Source organism: Heloderma suspectum, chromosome 4 (genome assembly GCF_057233095.1).
Source record: "Heloderma suspectum isolate Gila_16-S chromosome 4, 16-S_ref, whole genome shotgun sequence".
Lineage (NCBI taxonomy): Eukaryota > Metazoa > Chordata > Lepidosauria > Squamata > Helodermatidae > Heloderma > Heloderma suspectum.
In genome coordinates, this window is record NC_139461.1 from 314,000,969 (window position 1) to 314,021,240 (window position 20,272).

Genomic DNA, 20,272 nt, shown 5'->3' on the forward strand with positions numbered 1-20,272 from the left:
TTGAAGGCCTCCAGTGTGGGAGAGCCCACCACCTCCCTAGGGAATGGGTTCCATTGTCATATTGCTCTTACAGTCAGGAAGTTTTTCCTGATGTTCAGCCGGAATCTGGCTGCCTGTCACTTGAGCCCATTATTCCGTGTCCTGCGCTCTGGGATGATCAAGAAGAGATCCTGGCCTTCTTCTCTGTGACAACCTTTCAAGTACTTCAAGAGTGCTATCATATCTCCCCTCAGTCTTCTCTTCTCAAGGCTAAACAGGCCTAGTTCTTTCAGTCTCTCTTCATAGGGCTTTGTTTCCAGTCCCCCGATCATCTTCGTTGCCCTCCTCTGAACCCTCTCCAGTTTGTCTGCATCCTTCTGAAAGTGTGGTGCCCAGAACTGGACACAGTACTCCAGATGAGGCCTAACCAGTGTTGAGTAGAGGGGAACTAGTACTTCCCGGGATTTGGAAGCGATGCTTCTATGAATGCAGGCCAAAAGAGCATTGGCCTTTTTTGCAGCCACATCACATTGTTGGCTCATATTCAGCTTGTGATCGACAACAATGTGAAGATCCTTCTCGCTTGTAGTGTGGTTGAGCCACGTATCCCCCATCTTGTAACTGTGCATTTGGTGTCTTTTTCCTTGGTGCAGAACTTGGCATTTATCCCTATTAAATTTCGTTCTGTTTTCTGCCCAGCGCTCCAGTCTATCCAGATCACTTTGAATTTTGTTTCTGTCTTCCAAAGTATTAGCTATCCCGCCCAATTTTGTGTCATCTGCAAATTTGATCAGCATTCCCTGCACCTCCTCCTCCAAGTCATTCATAAAAATGTTGAAGAGCACTGGGCCCAGGACTGAGCCCTGCGGTACCCCACTCGTTACCTCTCCCCAGTTGGAGAAGGTCCCATTGAGAAGCACTCTTGGAGTCCGATTCTGTAGCCAACTGTGGATCCACCGGATCGTTGTTTCATCTAGCCCACTTTGAGCTAGTTTGCTCATCAGGATATCATGGGGCACTTTGTGGAAACCTTTGCTGAAGTCGAGGTATATGATGTCTACAGCATTCCCACAGTCTACGAGGGAGGTGACTTGATCAAACAATGAGATCAGATTTGTCTGGCAGGACTTGTTTTTGACAAATCCATGTTGGCTTCGAGTAATCACGGCATTGTTGTCAAGGTGCTTCCAGATGGATTCCTTTATCATCTGCTCCAGAATTTTCCCTGGGATTGATGTCAGACTGACTGGTCTATAGTTCCCAGGTTCCTCCTTTTTACCCTTTTTGAAGATAGGGACAACATTAGCCCTCCTCCAGTCATCTGGCACTTCCCCCGTCCTCCATGATTTCTCAAAGACAATAGAGAGCGGTTCTGAGAGTTCTTCTGCCAGTTCCTTTATTACTCTAGGATGCAGTTCATCTGGCCCTGGAGATTTGAACTCATTCATAGTAATTAGGTGTTCCTTGACCATATGCCTATCCATCTCAAGCTGCAATCCTGCCCCTGCAGCCTGTACTTCGCCTTTGCCAGGGGGGTCACAGACCCTCTTTTGGGAGAAGACTGAGCCAAAGTAGGAATTGAGCACCTCTGCCTTTTCTTTATCATCTGTTATCGTTTTGCCATCCTTATTTAATAGCTTAACAACCATTTCTTTCCTCTGCCTTTTACTATGCACGTAGCTGAAGAAAGCCTTTTTGTTGTTTTTAGCATCCCTTGCTAACCTCAGCTCATTCTCACCTTTAGCCTTCCTGATGCCATCCCTGCAATTCTGTGCCACCTGCCTGCACTCTTCCTTTGTTACTTGGCCTTCTTTCCACTTCGTAGATGTGTCCTTTTTTGTTTTCAGGTCATCCCTAAGCTTTTTGTGAAGCCACATTGGCTTCTTCTGTTGTCTTCCACCTTTTTTCTTGTTGGAATTGTTTGTGATTGTGCCTTGAGAATTTCCTTTTTTAAAAGCTCCCACCCATCTTGGGCTCCTTTTCTCGTTAGCGTCGCTTGCCATGGGACCTTACTCATCATTGTTCTGAGTTTATGAAAATCAGCTTTCCTAAAATCCAGGGTACGCATTTGACTACACTCAGCTTTTGCTTCCCTTAGAACCAAGAACTCAAGTACAACATGGTTGCTTTCCCCCAGAGTTCCTGTAACTGCTACTTTATCCACTACGTCATCTCTGTTGGTTAGGATCAAGTCAAGGATAGCCGATCCTCTAGTTCCTTCCTCTACTTTCTGTAGGAGGAAGTTATCTGCCACACAAGTCAGGAATTTCCTGGAGGGGCCATGTTTTGCAGAATTTGTCTCCCAGCAAATATCGGGGAAATTGAAGTCCCCCATTACTACTACATCATGCTTCCTTAAAACGTTGGCTATCTGCTTTTCAAAAGTTTCATCCTTGTCTTCTCCTTGATTGGGTGGCTGGTAGTAGACTCCAACCACCAGGTTCCACCAGATTCTTTGCTCCATTTATTTTGATCCAGATGCTCTCGATGAGGCTACCAAGCTCATGCTCCTGTATTTCTGTGCAGAGATATGTATTTTTCACATACAGTGCAACCCCACCTCCCTTTCTGTTCCTCCTGTTCTTTTTGAACAAGTTATATCCTTCAATTGCTGTATTCCAGTCATGACAGTCATCCCACCAAGTCTCAGTTATACCTATCAGGTCATAATTTCCCTCTTGTATTAAGAGTTCAAGTTCATTCTGTTTGTTTCCCATACTCTGGGCGTTAGTATATAGACATCGAAGACCATGTGCTTCATAGTCTGGCTTCCTTCCTACATGTGTCTGAAGACTATTATTGGGCGCTATCAGAGCTGTTCTCTCCGTTGCAGTGCATGCGCCTCCATCCACTGTTACCCCCAACATTACATCTCCCTTCCCTGTAGGATTCAGTTTAAAGCCTCCTGATGAAGTTCTTCATGCCATGGCCAAACACATTCTTCCCAGCCTTTGTGAGGTGCAACCCGTCCCTAGCCAACAGCCCATCTTCCAGGAAGTATAGCCCGTGGTCCCAGAATCCAAATCTCTCTCGTCAGCACCACCTTCGTAGCCAGTCATTCACCCGGAGTATTTTTCGTTCCCTTTCTATCCCTCTTCTAACTACTGAAAGGATGGATGAGAAAACTATCTGGGCCCCAAAGTTCTTGAGTTTCCTTCCCAAATTTAACTGAGCTGGGATTCTTTCAAACCAAACTTCAAAAAGTTACAGCAGAAATAAATTTGCCACCCCGCCTTCCTGCACAGCCTCTGGAAAAAAGGGCCACTGTCCTGCCCCACCTTCAAACACCTTCAAACCATGCAGCACAGAACTGTATAGCTGACGGACACTTCATAAGGCTAGAATCTGCATGCGAACAGCAGTCAACTCCACCCTCTCAGACCCCAGCAATAGAAAGGCCATGTGGAGATAGGGATAGCGGAATTATATGTGAAGCAACAGGACTCCACAAACAAGCTGCTGTCAGCATTAAGAGGGCTGGTCCATGCTGACTATCTTCCTCTCCATAGGTTGGCACTGCTATTTTTATTAGATTACTCTCTTGGAATGTTGCAGGATGGGCCTCCAAGCTGGTAGATGAGAATTTTAAAAAATTTTGCACTCAGTTTGAAGTTCTTTTTATTCAAGAAACCTAGCCTACTACTACGACTGTTCCCACTTTTCCAGGATACCTTGTGTTTACCCAACCAGCTAGCAAATCAGATAGTAGAGGCCGTGCCCGGGGCAGTCTAGCGACTAGGTTTCAGTGGATAATAACCCAAATATTTTACAGCTTGATGTAAGCGATAGTAGTAACATCTTAATTCTTCAGGTGGATTGGGAAAATTCTGAGAGTGCCTTGGACTGCAAGAAGATCAAACCAGTCCATACTCCAGGAAATAAAGCCAGACTGCTCACTTGAGGGAAGGATATTAAAGGCAAAATTGAAGTCCTTTGGCCACATAATGAGAAGACAGGATACCCTGGAGAAGATGCTGATGCTAGGGAAAGTGGAAGGCAAAAGGAAGAGGGACCGACCAAGGGCAAGGTGGATGGATGATATTCTGGAGGTGATGGACTCGACCTTGGGGGAGCTGGGTGTGGCGACGGCCGGCAGGAAGCTCTGGCATGGGCTGGTCCATGAAGTCACGAAGAGTCAGAAGCGACTGACCGAATAAACAACAACAAAATATTCTCCCCCACAGAATTCAAAGTATGAAGATACCTCCATATGGAATGAACTTGATCGGGTCCTCTCCACCCTATTTGAAATACAGGCTGACCCCAAAATCTTGATAGCAGGTGATATGAATGCTAGAATAGGACAAAACAACTGTAAAATCGGTGAGAAAATGGGACTTACTCCAAACGATCTAGCTTCTCCCCTACTAGAAATTCTAAGGATTTGGGGCTTAATAAAGCTGGTCAATTCCTCTTTGCTCTTGTTGTTAAGTTTCACTTGTATATATGTAATGGGCAGATATAGACCCAGATTCGAACTTATATACATATATTGGCCCAAGGGGCAGGAGTGTGATAGATTTTATGATCCTCTCAGAATCGTCTCTATTCTTTTTCAACAATTTTAAAGTCCTTACTAGACTAGAGAGTGATCACATGCCAATTCAGATGTGTCTTTCGTTACCAACTGGAAAAGTTCCCCTCGTTTTCGCTTCTGCAAATAATTTAATAACCCAGGGAGAAAAAAGACTGTGTTGGAATGGGAAGCTGCAAGAAAAAATAAATTTATTTCTAGCAACCCCCAAGATGTTATCTTTGAGAGAGGAATTCTTTACCTCCCTGGACCCCCTGGGAACTTATGGGAAAATAGTGAAAGAACTTAGACCATTTGTGGTCACTACTAAAGCTCCTTTTCCAGGCCTGTACACTAGTCAAGGCTGGTTTGATAAACAGTGCACTGCCCAGAAATGTAGGCTGGCAGGAGCAATCAGGAGATTGAGGCAAGAAGACTCCTTAGAAAATTTTACTGTGTACATCAGCTTGCGCAAAGAGTATAAAAATCTCCTGTGCCAGAAAAAGAATGAGTATGTACGACAATCCTGGATGGAACTAGGGCTGGCAATTCTAGAAAGAGATTCAACTAGATTCTGGATGTTAGTGACAAAAGGGACAAGGAGACATCATGGCTCTATTGATAATCAAATTACTTCCTCACAGTGGCAAGCTCACTTTTCAGCCTTGTTTAGACAATCTTTTGTTGGGACCCCATCTGATCCCCTTCACGGCAGGGATTTTTTGTCTTTCTCTTCCTGCCCTGATTGGGAACCAGTAACCTGGGATGAAGTGCATGATTTGATTGCCTCCCTGCCTCCAAAAAGGCCCCTGGAGAGGATATGCTTCCTGGTGAATTGTTTAGAACTAATTCTACTTGGTGGTGCCCAATTCTTGCTAAAATGTTTACTTATATAAACCAGCATGGAAAAATCCCCCAGGGCTGGGAAGTGAGCATTGTTGTTCCTATTCACAAGAGAGGCTCTAAAGCAGATCCAAACAATTTTAGACCAATCAGTCTGCTTAATGTTGTTTCAAAATTATACACTAAATATCTTTTACACAAATTAGAGTCATGAGCAGCTGAAAACTTGATCTTAGCTGAAGAACAGGCCGGGTTTGTGAAGGGGAAATCTACAACAGACTAGTGTTTTGTTCTCCATCACCTAATACAGAAATATTCTCAGCAGGATAGAAAAGAGTTATTTGTTACTTTTGTGGATTTTAGTTCAGCCATTGACCTTGTAGATAGAGATCGTTTGTGGCAAAAGCTATCTGCCACAAAAATTGATAAAAGGCTGTTTCTTTTAATCCAAATGCTTCACTCTTGACACTACTCTTAGAGTTAGGCTGGGGGCGAATGGATTGTTATCAGAAAGCATCCCAACTGATAAAGGAGTGCGTCAGGGATGTTTATTGGCCCCTTTTCTTTTTAATGTTTATAGTAATAGCATTGTACAAGAACTGAGTGATTTGGAATGCTTCCCAGCTTCTATTCAGGATGTTAAACTCTCAGTCCTCCTATATGAGGATGATATCGCAATGATTTCCACTACATTAATTGGTATGCGAATGCTCTTGAGAAAGTTGAATACATTTTGCACAAGACAGCATTTGTCTATTAACTATACTAAGACTAAAATTGTAGTATTTGGGAAGAAAAGGAAAACATATGTGGAAGTTGGACAATGAATCCATTGAACAAATGAATAACTTTAGATATTTGGGCCTTAATTTCAATGCCCGACTTTCGTGGAGACAACATCTAGAGGTAATCAAGCTGAAATCATCCCAGTCTACTCAATCTCTCCTTCAGTTCTCTCGAAGTTTGGTTGCCCCTGCAGTTGAGATATTTCAGAAGAAAGTAGTTTCACAACTGATGTATGGGGCTGAGGTATTTGTTGTTGTTCAGTCGTTCAGTCGTGTCCGACTCTTCGTGACCCCATGGACCATAGCACGCCAGGCCTTCCTGTCCTGCGCACTCTCCCGGAGCATGCTCAAGTTCATATTCATTGCATCGGTGATGCTATCTAGCCATCTCATCCTCTGCCATCCCCTTCTCCTTTTGCCTTCAGTCTTTCCCAGCATCAGGGTCTTTCCAGAGAGTTTTCTCTTCGCATTAGGTGGCCAAAATATTGGAGCTTCAGCTTCAGTATCTGTCCTTCCAATGAGCACTCAGGGTTGATTTCCTTTAGGATTGACTGATTGGACCTCCTTGCAGTCCAGGGGACTCGTAAGAGTCTTCTCCAGCACCACAGTTCGAAAGCATCAATTCTTCGGCGCTCAGCCTTCCTTATAGTCCAGCTCTCACAGCCATACATTACTACTGGGAAAACCATAGCTTTGATTAGACGGACCTTTGTTGGCAAGGTGATGTCTCTGCTTCTTATTATGCTGTCTAGGTTTGCCATAGCTTTCCTCCCAAGGAGCAAGCGTCTTTTAATTTCATGGCTACAGTCACCATCTGCGGTGATCTTGGAGCCCAAGAAAGTAAAATCTGTCACTGCTTCCATTTCTTCCCCTTCTATATGACAGGAAGTGATAGGGCCAGATGCCATGATCTTCGTTTTTTAATGTTAAGTTTCAAACCAGCTTTTGCACTCTCCTCTTTCACCCTCAACAAGAGGCTCTTGAGATCCTCTTCGCTTTCTGCCATTAGGGTGGTATCGTCTGCATATCGGAGGTTGTTGATAATTCTCCCAGCAATCTTAATTCCGACCTCTGATTCATCCAAACCGGCGTTTCTCATGATGTACTCTGCATATAAGTTAAATAAGCAGGGTGACAATATGCAGCCTTGTCGTACTCCTTTGCCAATTTTGAACCAATCGGTTGTTCCATGTCGGGTTCTTACTGTTGCTTCTTGACCCTCGTACAGGTTTCTCAGGAGACAGGTAAGGTGGTCTGGTACTCCCATCACTTTAAGAATTTGCCACAGTTTGTTGTGATCCACACAATCAAAGGCTTTAGCGTAGTCAATGAAGCAGAAAGAGACGTTTTTCTGGAATTCTCTTGCTTTCTCCATGATGCAGCGAATGTTGGCGATTTGATCTCTAGTTCCTCTGCCTCTTCGAAACCCAGCTTGTACTTCCGGTAGTTCTCGGTTCGCATACTGCTGAAGCCTAGCTTGTAGGATTTTGAGCATCACCTTGCTGGCATGTGAAATGAGCGCAATTGTGCAGTAGTTTGAACACTCTTTGGTGTTGCCCTTCTTTGGAATTGGAATGTAAACTGACCTTTTCCAGTCTTGCGGCCATTGCTGAGTGTTCCAAATTTGTTGGCATATTGAATGCAGCACTTTAACAGCATCATCTTTTAGGATTTTAAATAGCTCAGCTGGAAGACTGTAATCTCCGCTAGCTTTGTTGTTACTAATGCTTCCTAAGGCCCACTTGACTTCACTCTCGAGGATGTCCGGCTCAAGTTCAGTGACCGCACTATCATGGCTATCAAGGACATTACTATCATGGCTATCAAGGACATTAAGATCTTTCCTGTATAGTTCTTCTGTGTATTCTTTCCACCTCTTCTTAATCTCATCTGCTTCTGTTAGGTCCCTGCCTTCTTTGTCCTTTATCATGCCCGTCTTTGCACAAAACGTTCCCTTGAGATCTCCGATTTTCTTGAAGAGATCTCTAGTCTTTCCCATTCTATTGTTTTCCTCGATTTCCTTGCATTGTTCATTTAAGAAGGCCTTCTTGTCTCTCCTTGCTATTCTCTGGAACTCTGCGTTCAGTTGGGTATATCTTCCCCTTTCTCCCTTGCTTTTTGCTTCCCTTCTTTCCTCAGCTACTTGTAAAGCCTCATCAGACAGCCACTTGGCTTTCTTGCATTTCTTTTTCTTTGGGATGGATTTCGTTGCTGCCTCCTGAACAATGTTACGGACCTCCGTCCATAGTTCCTCAGGCACTCTGTCTATCAGGTCTAATCCCTGAAACCTATTACTCACCTCCCCCGGATATTCATAAAGGATATGATTTAGGTCATACCTGAATGGTTTAGTGGTTTTCCCGACGTTCTTCAATTTAAGACGAAATTTTGCAAGAAGCAGCTCATGATCTGAGCCACAGTCAGCTCCAGGTCTTGTTTTCACTGACTGTATGGAGCTTCTCCATCTTTGGCTGCAAAGGACATAATCAATCTGATTTCGATATTGACCATCTGGTGACGTCCATGTGTAGAGTCGTCTCTTGTGCTGTTGGAAAAGAGTGTTTGCTATGATCAGCATGTTCTCTTGGCAAAACTCTATTAGCTTTTGTCCTGCTTCATTTTGTACACCAAGGCCATGCCTGCCTGTTATCCCGGTGATTTCTTGACTTCCTACTTTAGCATTCCAATCCCCTATGATGAAGAGGACATCTTTTTTTGGTGTTACTTCTAGAAGGTGTTGTAGGTCTTCATAGAACCGATCAACCTCAGCTTCTTCGGCCTCAGTGGTTGGGGCATAGACTTGAATTACTGTGATGTTGAATGGTTTGCCTTGGATTCGTACTGAGATCATTCTATCATTTTTAAGATTGTACCCCAGTACTGCTTTTCCCACCCTTTTGTTGACTATGAGTGCTACTCCATTTCTTCTAAGGGATTCTTGCCCACAATAGTAGATGTGATGGTCACCTGAATTAAATTCGCCCATGCCTGTCCATTTTAGTTCGCTGATTCCCAAGATGTCGATGTTCAATCTTGCCATCTCATGTTTGACCACCTGCAGCTTACCTTGATTCATTGATCTGACATTCCAGGTTCCTAAACAATATTGTTCTTTACAGCATCGGATTTTCTTTTCACCACCAGACACATCCACAGCTGAGTGTCCTTTCGGCTTTGGCCCAGCCGCTTCACTCTTTCTGGCGCTACTTGGAAATACCCTCTGCTCTTGCCTTGTTGCGGCAAAGGGGCTTGCGTAACTCAGTGAAGCCATAAGCTATGCCGTGCAGGGCCACCCAAGACAGACAGGTCATGGCAGAGAGTTCTGACAAAATGTGGTCCACTGGAGAAGGAAATAGCAACCCACTCCAGTATTCTTGCCAAGAAAACCCCATGGAATGGGCTGAGGTATGGGGATACACGAATGCCTCTATTTTTGAGGTGGTTCAGAACTCTTTTATGAGATCTCTCTTAACTGTCCCCCGGAGTACACCTGGGGCCCTTCTAAGGGCAGAAGTAGGATTGATTTCAGTTAAAACATCTATTTACGCTGCTCTCGCTTTGTATTGGCTCAAGTTGACCCATATGAGCGATTTCCGCCTTCCAAAAAAATGCTTTCAAGAGCAACTTCAGACCCCATCCCAAAAGTCTTGGGTAAACCTGATCAAACCTATGTTGCAAGCTTATGGAATTGATACTGAGTCCTTTCCTTCTTTCCCTTCTGATAGAGTAAAGCAGAGGCTTAAAGAAAAAAATTATCTTTATTCTAAGTGGATGGATTTGGTTACAATCTCACAAATGCCTTACTCTTGCTGGTACCCATTATATAAGACGTCATTTGGTCTGGAGGGTTACTTTACAACTCTGACTGTGCCTCACTTACGGAAATCATTTACAGCATTGCGTCTACAATGCATGCCTTCTGCCTTCTTGGAGGGAAGATCTGACAATACCCCAGTCCATCAGAGACTCTGTATCTGTGGGTCTGGGGAGGTTGAGGATGTCTCTCATTACTTACTAAGATGCCCTCTCTATGGCCATCCTAGACATAAATTTCTTGCCATTATTTCCTACAGCCTCCTAAATAGAACACCTTTAAAACAGATATGTGTCCTTCTTTCTGGCACTGATGCTTTCACCACTGCTCAGGTAGCAAAATTTGCCTTGGCAGCAAGGAAAATAGTGCCAAAGCCCAAACAGCCTACTAGGGATGATTCTGTTGGATGTATGAATTTATGTATATACCAATATGTAACTGTACTGTTTTTTTTTTCTTGCTCTCTCTCTCTCTCTCTCATGTACATTGTGGTGGCCTATGGCTTTAAGCAATAAAGTATCATATCGTATAGATTAGGAAAGGAGTATGGCAGGGTTGTATACTCTCACCCTACCTAGTCAACCTGTACGCAGAACACATCATGCGACCTGCTGGGCTTGATGAAGCCAAGGCTGGAGTTAAAATCGCTGGAAGAAACATTAACAGTCTCAGATATGCAGATGACACCACTTTGATGGCTGAAAGCGAGGAGGAGCTGAGGAACCTTATGATGAAGGTGAAAGAAGAAAGTGCAAAAGCTGGGTTCCAGTTAAACCTCAAAAAAACCAAGATTATGGCAACCAGCTTGAGTGATAACTGGCAAATAGAGGGAGAAAACGTGGAGGCAGAGACAGACTTTGTATTTCTAGATGCAAAGATTACTGCAGACGCTGACTGCAGCCAGGAAATCAGAAGACGTTTACTTCTTGGGAGGACAGCAATGACAAATCTTGATAAAATAGTGAAGAGCAGAGACATCACACTGACAACAAAGGTCCGCATAGTTCAAGCAATGGTATTCCCCGTAGTAACCTCTGGCTGCGAGAGCTGGACCATAAGGAAGGCTGAGCGAAGGAAGAGAGATGCTTTTGAACTCTGGTGCTGGAGGAAAATTCTGAGAGTGCCTTGGACTGCAAGAAGATCAAACCAGTCCATCCTCCAGGAAATAAAGCCAGACTGCTCACTTGAGGGAATGATATTAAAGGCAAAACTGAAGTCCTTTGGCCACATCATGAGAAGACAGGATACCCTGGAGAAGATGCTGATGCTAGGGAAAGTGGAAGACAAAAGGAAGAGGGGCTGACCAAGGGCAAGATGGATGGATGATATTCTGGAGGTGACGGACTCGATCTTGGGGGAGCTGGGGGTGGTGACAGCCAACAGGAAGCTCTGGTATGGGCTGGTCCGTGAAGTCACGAAGAGTCGGAAGCGACTGAACGAATAAACAACAACAGGGATCATACACAATCTTGTACATGTGAGACCTGGAACAAAAAGGGTTCCGGGTTCTAGCCACCAATGCCCTTTTCCAGGAGACTATCAGCTGTAAGGGTTTAAGCACTCCCCCACACTGCAGTTTTCCTTTCCAACAGACACTCAACATTCTGAGGCACCTGGAGACCACCGCGTATGCTCAGTTCTCATTGGGCTGCTTAGGGTTAAAAAAATGTTTTCTACTTTTGCCTTCCCTGGACTTCACCGAAACATGCTGATACCATGCTGATGCTTTTCTTTTTTGGTGATTCTATTTTGGCTCCAATCCTGCCAGCACATAGGCACTTAATTTGCTATTCAAGGGAGTGAAGATTGAATATAAAATTGGTTCCAACAGCATTCTTTGGAAAAAAAAAACTTTGTAATTTCAAGTAAACTATGTTTCTCATTTGGGGCTTCATCTGGGGAATGGCTTCTCACTTTCGAGGCTTGTTCTGTAGCAGATAATCAACCATGTCAGGAACATGCTAGGAAGAGGCACATTTTCTTTCATGCTATCTCCCAAAGAGTGTGCATGAAGGCCTGTGTGTCAACTGCACAGCCCACACTGGTCCCATACTGTTAGTCCCTAGGCATCCACAAGGACCAGCACAGGCAGAAGTGGCACATTACGAAAGCTGGAAGGATGGGAACAAGCCCTTAATGTGACGATTTCTCTCCTTAAGCACACCCACCATGTCACACCTACTAGGGCAGGGCTCTCCCAGGATTTACTTGCGCTTCTCAGATGTAAGCAATCCCACTCGAAAGGGCAGAAAGGGCTGCAGGATGTCTGGAAAGGCTTTAAGGACCCAAAGGAAGGCACATCTTGATGAAATGACTGTCCCTGGCATCTGCCGGGTTTGCTACATAGAGATTTATAGCCTGTTGCCTAGCACAGCAATCTCAATCACTTTGCACCTGCACCAGCAGACAGAGCCACGATCCATCCTTGTCTTGCTCTCTCAGCTGTCCTCGAGCATCACACAGGCATTCTGTCCTGAAACCCAAACTGGCAATTGGGAATCGACTGACTGCAGTAGCACAAATCAGCTCTTGGCAATCATGACAAGTGCTTCCCCTCTCCTCTCCTGAGATAAATTGGAAGAGGAAACCTGGAAATAGCTGGACTTGGCTGTGACCCCCTAATTACCTGATGTAATCAGAAACCAGACACACAGGGCCTGAGCACAGCCGTTCTGGGCAAAGCAGCAGCAATATTTAATCATCGGCTTAGGCCATCTGCAACTGTTTTGCTGCACCATATAAAAGTTTATGGATTCCTGAGCTCTTTGTAAACTGCTAGGTGCTGTACTCAGTGTAACTGTATACTCAGTTGCACGAACTGCCTTCCCTCCCTCTCCCCCCTCTGATCAATGTTTGATGCTGAATTAAAAGGCAAGATGCCCATCACTGTCCAAGCCAAACCTGGCATGGTGGCAGCCCTGCTATTTGATTACGCAGAGCATCGATTAAATGTTTAGAGAAGAGATACCCAGGACAATCGGAATGGAAAACCAATTCATCTGGCTGGCTCACTGAGGGGGAAGCAGAGTTCCTAAGGAACTCAACAACATAATCATGAAAGGCCAAGGGAACCATGCAAATGTTGCTTCTTCACAGCCACCAGTCATTCCTGTGTAAGGCCCAAACGTTTTGTCTGGAACAAGCATGTTACCCCTGGTAGGAAACAGGAAGTCACTGCACCAGAATGGGCTAGTCTTGGGTTGCGAACACAGTACAAAGTTGACATCCGTTTAATTTGGCTTCTGGCAATCTAAGCAAAACCACGCATGGCTCCTCCCCTATTTGCACTAAAATCATAGAATAGTAGGGTTGGAAGGGGCCTACAAGGCCACAAGAAAACCACCTCCACCCACTTGTAATAGTGCAAACAAAGCACTCTGATTTCCAGTCAGGAGGATACAAACAAGGTACCACCTTCACCCATGACTTATCAGGGTGAAAATTATCTTTCTCCCACAAAAGTAAAACCAAGTGTTAACTCAAGCATGAAGCAGCAAAGGACACAACTGCATGCACATAGTAATTGGCATCTTAAAATATATTGCTCAGCAATCGCCTCAACACAGATAGCCCAACTTTTTTGAAAACCATTTCAATGGCATCAGGAGGGAGGGAACTAAACAGAAGGCTGAACAAAATCAATGGAGGCTGTGCACCATCTGTATTTGGTGTCCTGGGTTCAAACCGACAGTAGGGGAAAAGTGGCTCAACACTCAACAGAGGGCTTACTAGCTAAATCCAGAAGAGAAGCTGCAAGAGCATCGAAATAGCACACAGAGCAAAACCTAATTGCTGGTCTTACAGCAAAGTGAGAAATTCCAGTCTTTAGACCTTCCAGTGGATACTTCTGGGATGCATTTGCAGCTTAATGGAATCAAAGAACTGCAAGTCCAACAGGAAGAGGATGGTCATGAAGCCACCTCAAAGACTTGCCCAACAGATCCTATATTGCAGAAACGCCACAAACAGGAGTGAATAGAATGCACTATAATTATCAAGGCATCTCCTCTGGATGCCTTCCAGATGACAAGCAAGTAAGCTAAGCAACTACAGGGAAGGCAAACACCCAGCAGCAGAGTATGAATTACAACCTTCTGACATGATGGAGCCATTTCAGGGAATGCTGAAACGGACCATATTAGTGCAACACAGACATTAGAAGTGGAAAGGAGCGGAAATGTGTAACTTCTTTATCCCAGTAATACCCAGACTATGCTTTGAAAATAAGCAAATAAATCCCCCACCCCATTCACACACCCCACTTTCAACAGCTTCATCTCACTGAGGAATGGGGAAGGGTGTGTGCGTGCACAGAGATTTGAAATATGCCTGAATAGATGCGCCCCCCCCCACCACCACCCCCCACACACTCTTTTCACTGCAGGAGCCTTTCATTTCCAAAACCAGGACAGAAAAAATATGAGCAAAATCAATCTTCTTTTCCAAGACAAGCTGCCGAAACAAGCGAGCTCAATGAAATACAACGCAGCATTACATTTTATAATGTCTTGCATGCCACATGCAAATTGCATCAAAAATACTTAGAATTAAATAAGAGGGTAATAAATAATAGCAAAACTCAAGAAAACTGAAGAAAGAAAGACAGGAGAAAAATGAATGTTTTCACTTGGGATTAGAAGAAAGATGAAGAGTTGGCATAAAGTACAGAATGTACAGGAACCAGGGTGGGAGCATAGAGGGGAGAGAACAGTATGCATGTGTGTGTGTAGCGGGGGGGGGGAGTCACCTCAGGAATCTGCAAAAAGCCTGACACCTGACAGAGGGAGAACTTGTATACAGGAAGTGAGCAATTTTCTTGCACTTCCTAGAGGTGAGGATTAGGAATAAATGGGAAAGTGTATTTTAAATCAAAAGAAACCAACATGAGAGTGTAGAAAAAACTTAAGTCTGTTGTCTCAAGCATGATCATTTCCCATCATACCCTCAAACTAGCACCCTCCTAGAATTTAAAGACATCTATGCATTCTCAAACTCTGCTGTGAGGATGAAACCTTGTCACAGGCATGCCCACAGCCCAAGCGACACCAAGGTTACAAACAGAAGCTGCTCCCAAGACATTCCCAACTGCTAGAGTCTGCAGAAATCAATCTAGCTGAAGCTCCCTTAAATGAGACTGTCCCCTGTAATGACTCTGGCTAATGCTGTAACTGCTTTTTGGCTTCCTCCTGAACTGTCAGATGAAGAATAGGCTTGTTTGAGCATGAAACTCTAGGCCCGGTGCAAATAAATGGATCAGAACACTGTTATAAAAACATTAGTTGAGTTTAGCAAGTCTGCATTCAGCGGCCCATATGAGATTATTTTGGAAAGGGAAATGCAGTTTGCTATGGCAGTCTAGAAAACAGCTCCCAGTGCACTTGATGAGGTTGCCAAGGAAGCCAACTAGCAAGAAATATTTCATACCATGGGGCAGAGGACACCATCTTCTGTGGAAGCATGAGCCTGCTGCCCACAAACAGTGCCATTTCCACAAGGGATTCTTAAAATGGTTTTCATGGTTTCCATTTCTCCACAAGTCTCCACAAGAAGTAATCTTCATGCTTGCACATCCTTAGCGGTACTGTCAACATTGTTTTATAGGGTGAGAAAGGCCACACTAGGAGGAAGATAGCTAGTCACAGGAAAAAATGGTTTATATTACGACCATGCTGATTAACAGGAGACATGGGATCATCTGAATTAAACAGCCACATTTCTAGGGGATATCACAGCTGTGGCCAACCTTTGTGGCAATGGTTTTGACATTTCTAATACCCACCCAGCCAGACAACATGGAAATAAATCCCATTTACCACATAGAAGAAAGCTCAGCAGAATGTGCTTAAGATACAGATTTAAATTTCAAAACTTTCTCATCCAGTGTCAAGAAGAATGGAGAGAAGAGATTGTTTTTGAGCAAGGGTGGGCAATTTCCATTGGGGCAAGGGTCATATGGGGGGTTAGGTGCGTGGCTAGGGGCTGCACACCCATGCATGCACAATGCACACACACACACAAACTCCACCCCCACCCCCCAAATCCTGCAGCAGATCACTGGGGAGAGGGCACTTTAAGCTCCCCTCTCCCATCCCAGCAATACTGAGTAGTATTGCTGGGATGAGGTTAAAGTCTCCCCCCTCACGCATGTGCACACAACAACGCTGCTCAAAATCACTGTGATGGAGAGGAGGCTTTAATCCTGCCCACACCCCAGCAGTTCTTCAGGGAAAGACAGCACATGGGGATGACTCCTCACACACCCACTTATCCTGTAGCCTCAGGTTCCTGCCAGGCCCCCAAACAACTGTTTAGCAGCTGGCGGGAGCCCAATGCTCCAGAGCAATGTTTTTGGCAGCAGCAATGGGGGACGCACGATGCCCATCCCTGTTTTAGAGGTGTGGATATAACATAGCAGTACTGCATTTTTTAGAACTGGGGGTGAAAGGTGGGGTACAATTATATAATTTTAACCTGTTTGCCCTCACAAAAGCCCAGTAAGAGAAATATGTATTTATTGGTTTATTTATTTTTAACATTATTTTGAGAACACCTTTATGTGGGGCAGAAAATTTTCCAGTCTTTTATTTTTCCATGGAAAAATTTCCCTTTCATAAGTTAGTTAGTAAAAAGGAATGCATGCCAGTTGCAAATCCAATATTAGGCAAGCCTGGCAGTTTCAAAGTTGTAATTAATGTTTTTCAAGTGATTATCCCTAGCAAGTATATGAGAGAACATACGTATGTCACTGAAATACATATATGTCTCAGAGTGAAATATGGTTGACAGCATATCATGCACAGTTCTTTGGGTTGTTAAAAGTAATTAGGGCCCAATTCCATGCATGTTGAGGCAATAAAAAAAAGCCAGGCTGGCTGGGAATTGTAGGACTATTTTCTGTCTAAACACACATAGGGCTGCACCTTTAGAGTAACAACAGTTTTCAGTCACTTTTCCTTTTTCCTTTACATTTAAACAATGTAAGGGGAAATACATGCTATTGTGTTTAAATTTTTTACAAGTATTCTAAAGTTATCATCAATAGAACCTGCAGCTCACAGACTATGAAAAAGCCAGTGAAAACAGGTGAGTCTTCAGTGCCTGATGAACCCAACAGAAGCCAGTTCCAGAGATGTGGGGCCAACACTGAAAAGGCCCCTTCCCTTGTACTCACCAGCCTACTCACCCTTGTTGGCAGGCAAGTGAGAAGGGCCTCCCTTGATGACCTCAGAGTGCAGGTGGGTTGGTACGAGAGGAGGTAGTCTTTCAAGTAACTTGGGCCTAACTCATTTAAGGCTTTAAATGTTAAAAACAGCACTTAAAATTGGCTTGGAAATGCACTGGCAACCAGTGCAGCTAATGCAGTATTGATATCACATGAGCTGACTGCCTGGCCCCCACCAATATCTGGGTGGCTGTATTCTACACCAGCTGGAGTTTCTGAACTGCCTTTAAAGGCAGCCCCACGTACAGCGCATTACTGAAGTTCAGTCTGGATGTCACTAAAGCATGAATAGCCAAGGCAAGATCCTCCCTCTCCAGATATAGTCACAGCTGACGTACCAGCCTAAGCTGGTAAAAAGTACTCCTGGTCACCGCCACCACCTGAGCATCCCCAGTAAGCACCTGGTCCAGGAGCACTTCCAAACTGTGCACTTGGTCCTTCAGAGAGAATGCAACCCCATCTAAGGCCAGATGTATTCCTCTATCCAGATTGCTCTGGAGCACTGCAAGGAATCCTAGGGCACCCATCTGAAATGGCACACTGTTTACTTGGTGCCTTCAGAAACAATGTCACCCCCAACAGTGGCTCAGGTTGGTTGAGCGGATATACCAGGTCTGTGCATTGTCCATACCAAAGAGTTTTTTTTAGGAGTGGGGCTATTAGGATGACTTAAAGTACAGAGACATACCTTTCTCCTTCAGATCACAAAAGGCACAAAATGAAAGAGGTGTACAAAATTATGCAAGGTGCAGAAAATGTGGATAGGAAGACATTTTTCTCCCTCTCTCATAATACTAGAACCCAGTGGGGTCATCCCATGAAGCTGAACAGAAGGGGATTCAGGACAGTTAAAAGTAAGCACTTCTTCACATAGTGCATAATTATGAAATTCACTACTACATGATGTAGTGATGGCCACCAATTTGGATGACTTCAAACGGGGAATTAGATAGTCATGGAGAAGGAGAAGGCTATCAATGGCTACTAGTTAGGATGGTTAGATTACCTCCCGTATCAGAGGCAACTTGCCTCTGCATGCCAGTTGTTGGGGAAGATGAGCAGGAGAGAGCTATTGCCCTCATGTCCTACTTATGGGTTCCCCATAGGCAGTGAGCTGGCCACCGTGTGAACAGAATGGACGAGATGGACCCTTGGTCTGATCCAACATGGCTCTTCTTATATTCTTAAAGCAATTCCGCCCCACCCACCCCCACCCCGTTTGAAAGGCATTGAGTTTATTACAATAAATATGGAACATATCTGCTCTGGATTAACCACTCATTTAACCATTAATTAAGAACCACCCATTTTATTCAATTATATAGACTGCCTTAGTAATCCTGGCTCAAAAAAGCAATATGAAAATGAAGCATCTGAGTAAACCCCACTCCACAAATCCTTTGTGTAGAGATCTCTGGCTCAGTAGAGATCTTGACTAGCATAGCTACTCTAGAAGGCTGGAGGCTGAACCTGTGGCGTCTTGATGCCTTATTCAAGGCAGGGCGCTTCCCACTTAGTGGACTTGCAGGTGCTCTTCTGAGCGCTCCAAGTTTAAAAAAGGGAGAAGGCTCCAAAAGCTTCCACTGCAGAGATCCAATATTAGCATCTTAGAGAGCAATCCTATGGCTCACTAGACACTGTCTAGCGAACCATAGGATATGCTCTATTCCGGGAACCGACCTTGGAGCCCATGCTCCGAACTTGGTTCCCAGAAATCCGAGCCCCCCTGCCCCCGTCCATGCTGCCTTGGAGGCAGCATGGAGAAGCCCCATCCTCCATGCTCAGAGAACAAGCACAGAGCGACTGAAAAGGGGTAGGGCTGGGGGGGGGGGCTTCCTCTCCTGGCCGCCCGCCCTCCTGCCGCTAGACAGCCAAAAACAGCTGTCTAGCAAAAAAGAGCAAGGCAGGAGTGGCGTAGAGGGAACGATCCCCCTGTGCCTCTCCTGCCTTGCTTTGGATAGGTGGCCGCCTCAGACTTTCTACTTAGGATTGTGCCCTTAGAGAGAGAGTGGCCAAGGGGAAGAAAGTAGATGGGGGGGGGGGCAGGGGAACAGTAGCACCAGAGGGAAAAAGAAGGGGGGAAGAAGAAGAAGAAGAAGAAGAGAGGAGAGGTGGAGCCTAGAACTGGTACTCAAAATCAGTAATTTATTGTGTCATGTAAATTGGAAAAACCAATGAGGTGTAACTGTAATTTAAGATAGTTAACATCAACTCTATCTCACTGGCTTGCCTGTTGCAGTTTCTGTGCAACGTTCTCTCTGTTTTGCTTGTAGTGCATAAATTGCAGTGTGTTTATTTCAGTAACAACCTTTTTCTAGGACACAGAAAGAGGTAACATAAATGAAATATAAGAAACATACATGAAACTGACACTGAAATGCATAGTGTATTCGATGGGGTGGGGTGGGGTGGGAGGGAATCACTGAGAAGGTCCTCCTCCCTTGTTGCCATCCTCCAAACCTCTGCCGGAAGAGGGCCTCGGACGCTGGCACAGGTGCTCCAATAGGTATTGTGGCCCCAAGATATGTAAGGCTTTACAGGTTAAAATAGCACCTCGACTTGGGCTCAGAAACGTATAGGCAGCCAGTGGCGCAGAATCAGTGTTATGCGTTCTGATCTTCTGCTCCCCTTTATTGAACCGGCTGCCGCACCTTGTGCAAGCTGCGGTTTCTGAACCGTCTTCAAAGGCACCCCGCACACAGCATGCTGTGGCCATGTAACGAGGAGGCTATCAGAACAGAGGTGACTGAGGCCAGGTTGTCCAGGTCATCAGGGCATAAGAAGAGCCCTGCCGGATCAGATCGACGGACCATCTTGTCCAGCGTTCTGTTCACACAGCGGCCAACCAGCTGCCCACAGGACACCCACACGCAGGGCACGAGCGCGGCAGCGCCCTCCCGCCCCTGTTCCCCAGCTGCTCGTACACATGGGCACCCTGCCTCCGATAGCGGAGGCCGCATATGGCCATCGGGGCCACGGAGAGCCTTCTCCTCCAGCAACGTGTCGAGCCCTCTTCTGAAGGCCATCGCCACATCCTGCGGCAGCGAATTCCGCAGCTCCCCGCGGCCGACGGCCTCCTCTCACGGTGGACCCCGCCGGAGCAGGAGCGCGCTCCT

At 45.2% G+C, this 20,272-nt stretch overlaps 1 protein-coding gene across 3 annotated transcripts in view; it reads right to left on the reverse strand.

Annotated features, from left to right (window-relative positions):
• Positions 1-20,272, reverse strand: part of CTNNBL1 (catenin beta like 1) — a 156,430-nt gene that overhangs the window by 135,709 nt on the left and 449 nt on the right. The gene's annotated exons all lie outside the window — the stretch shown is intronic.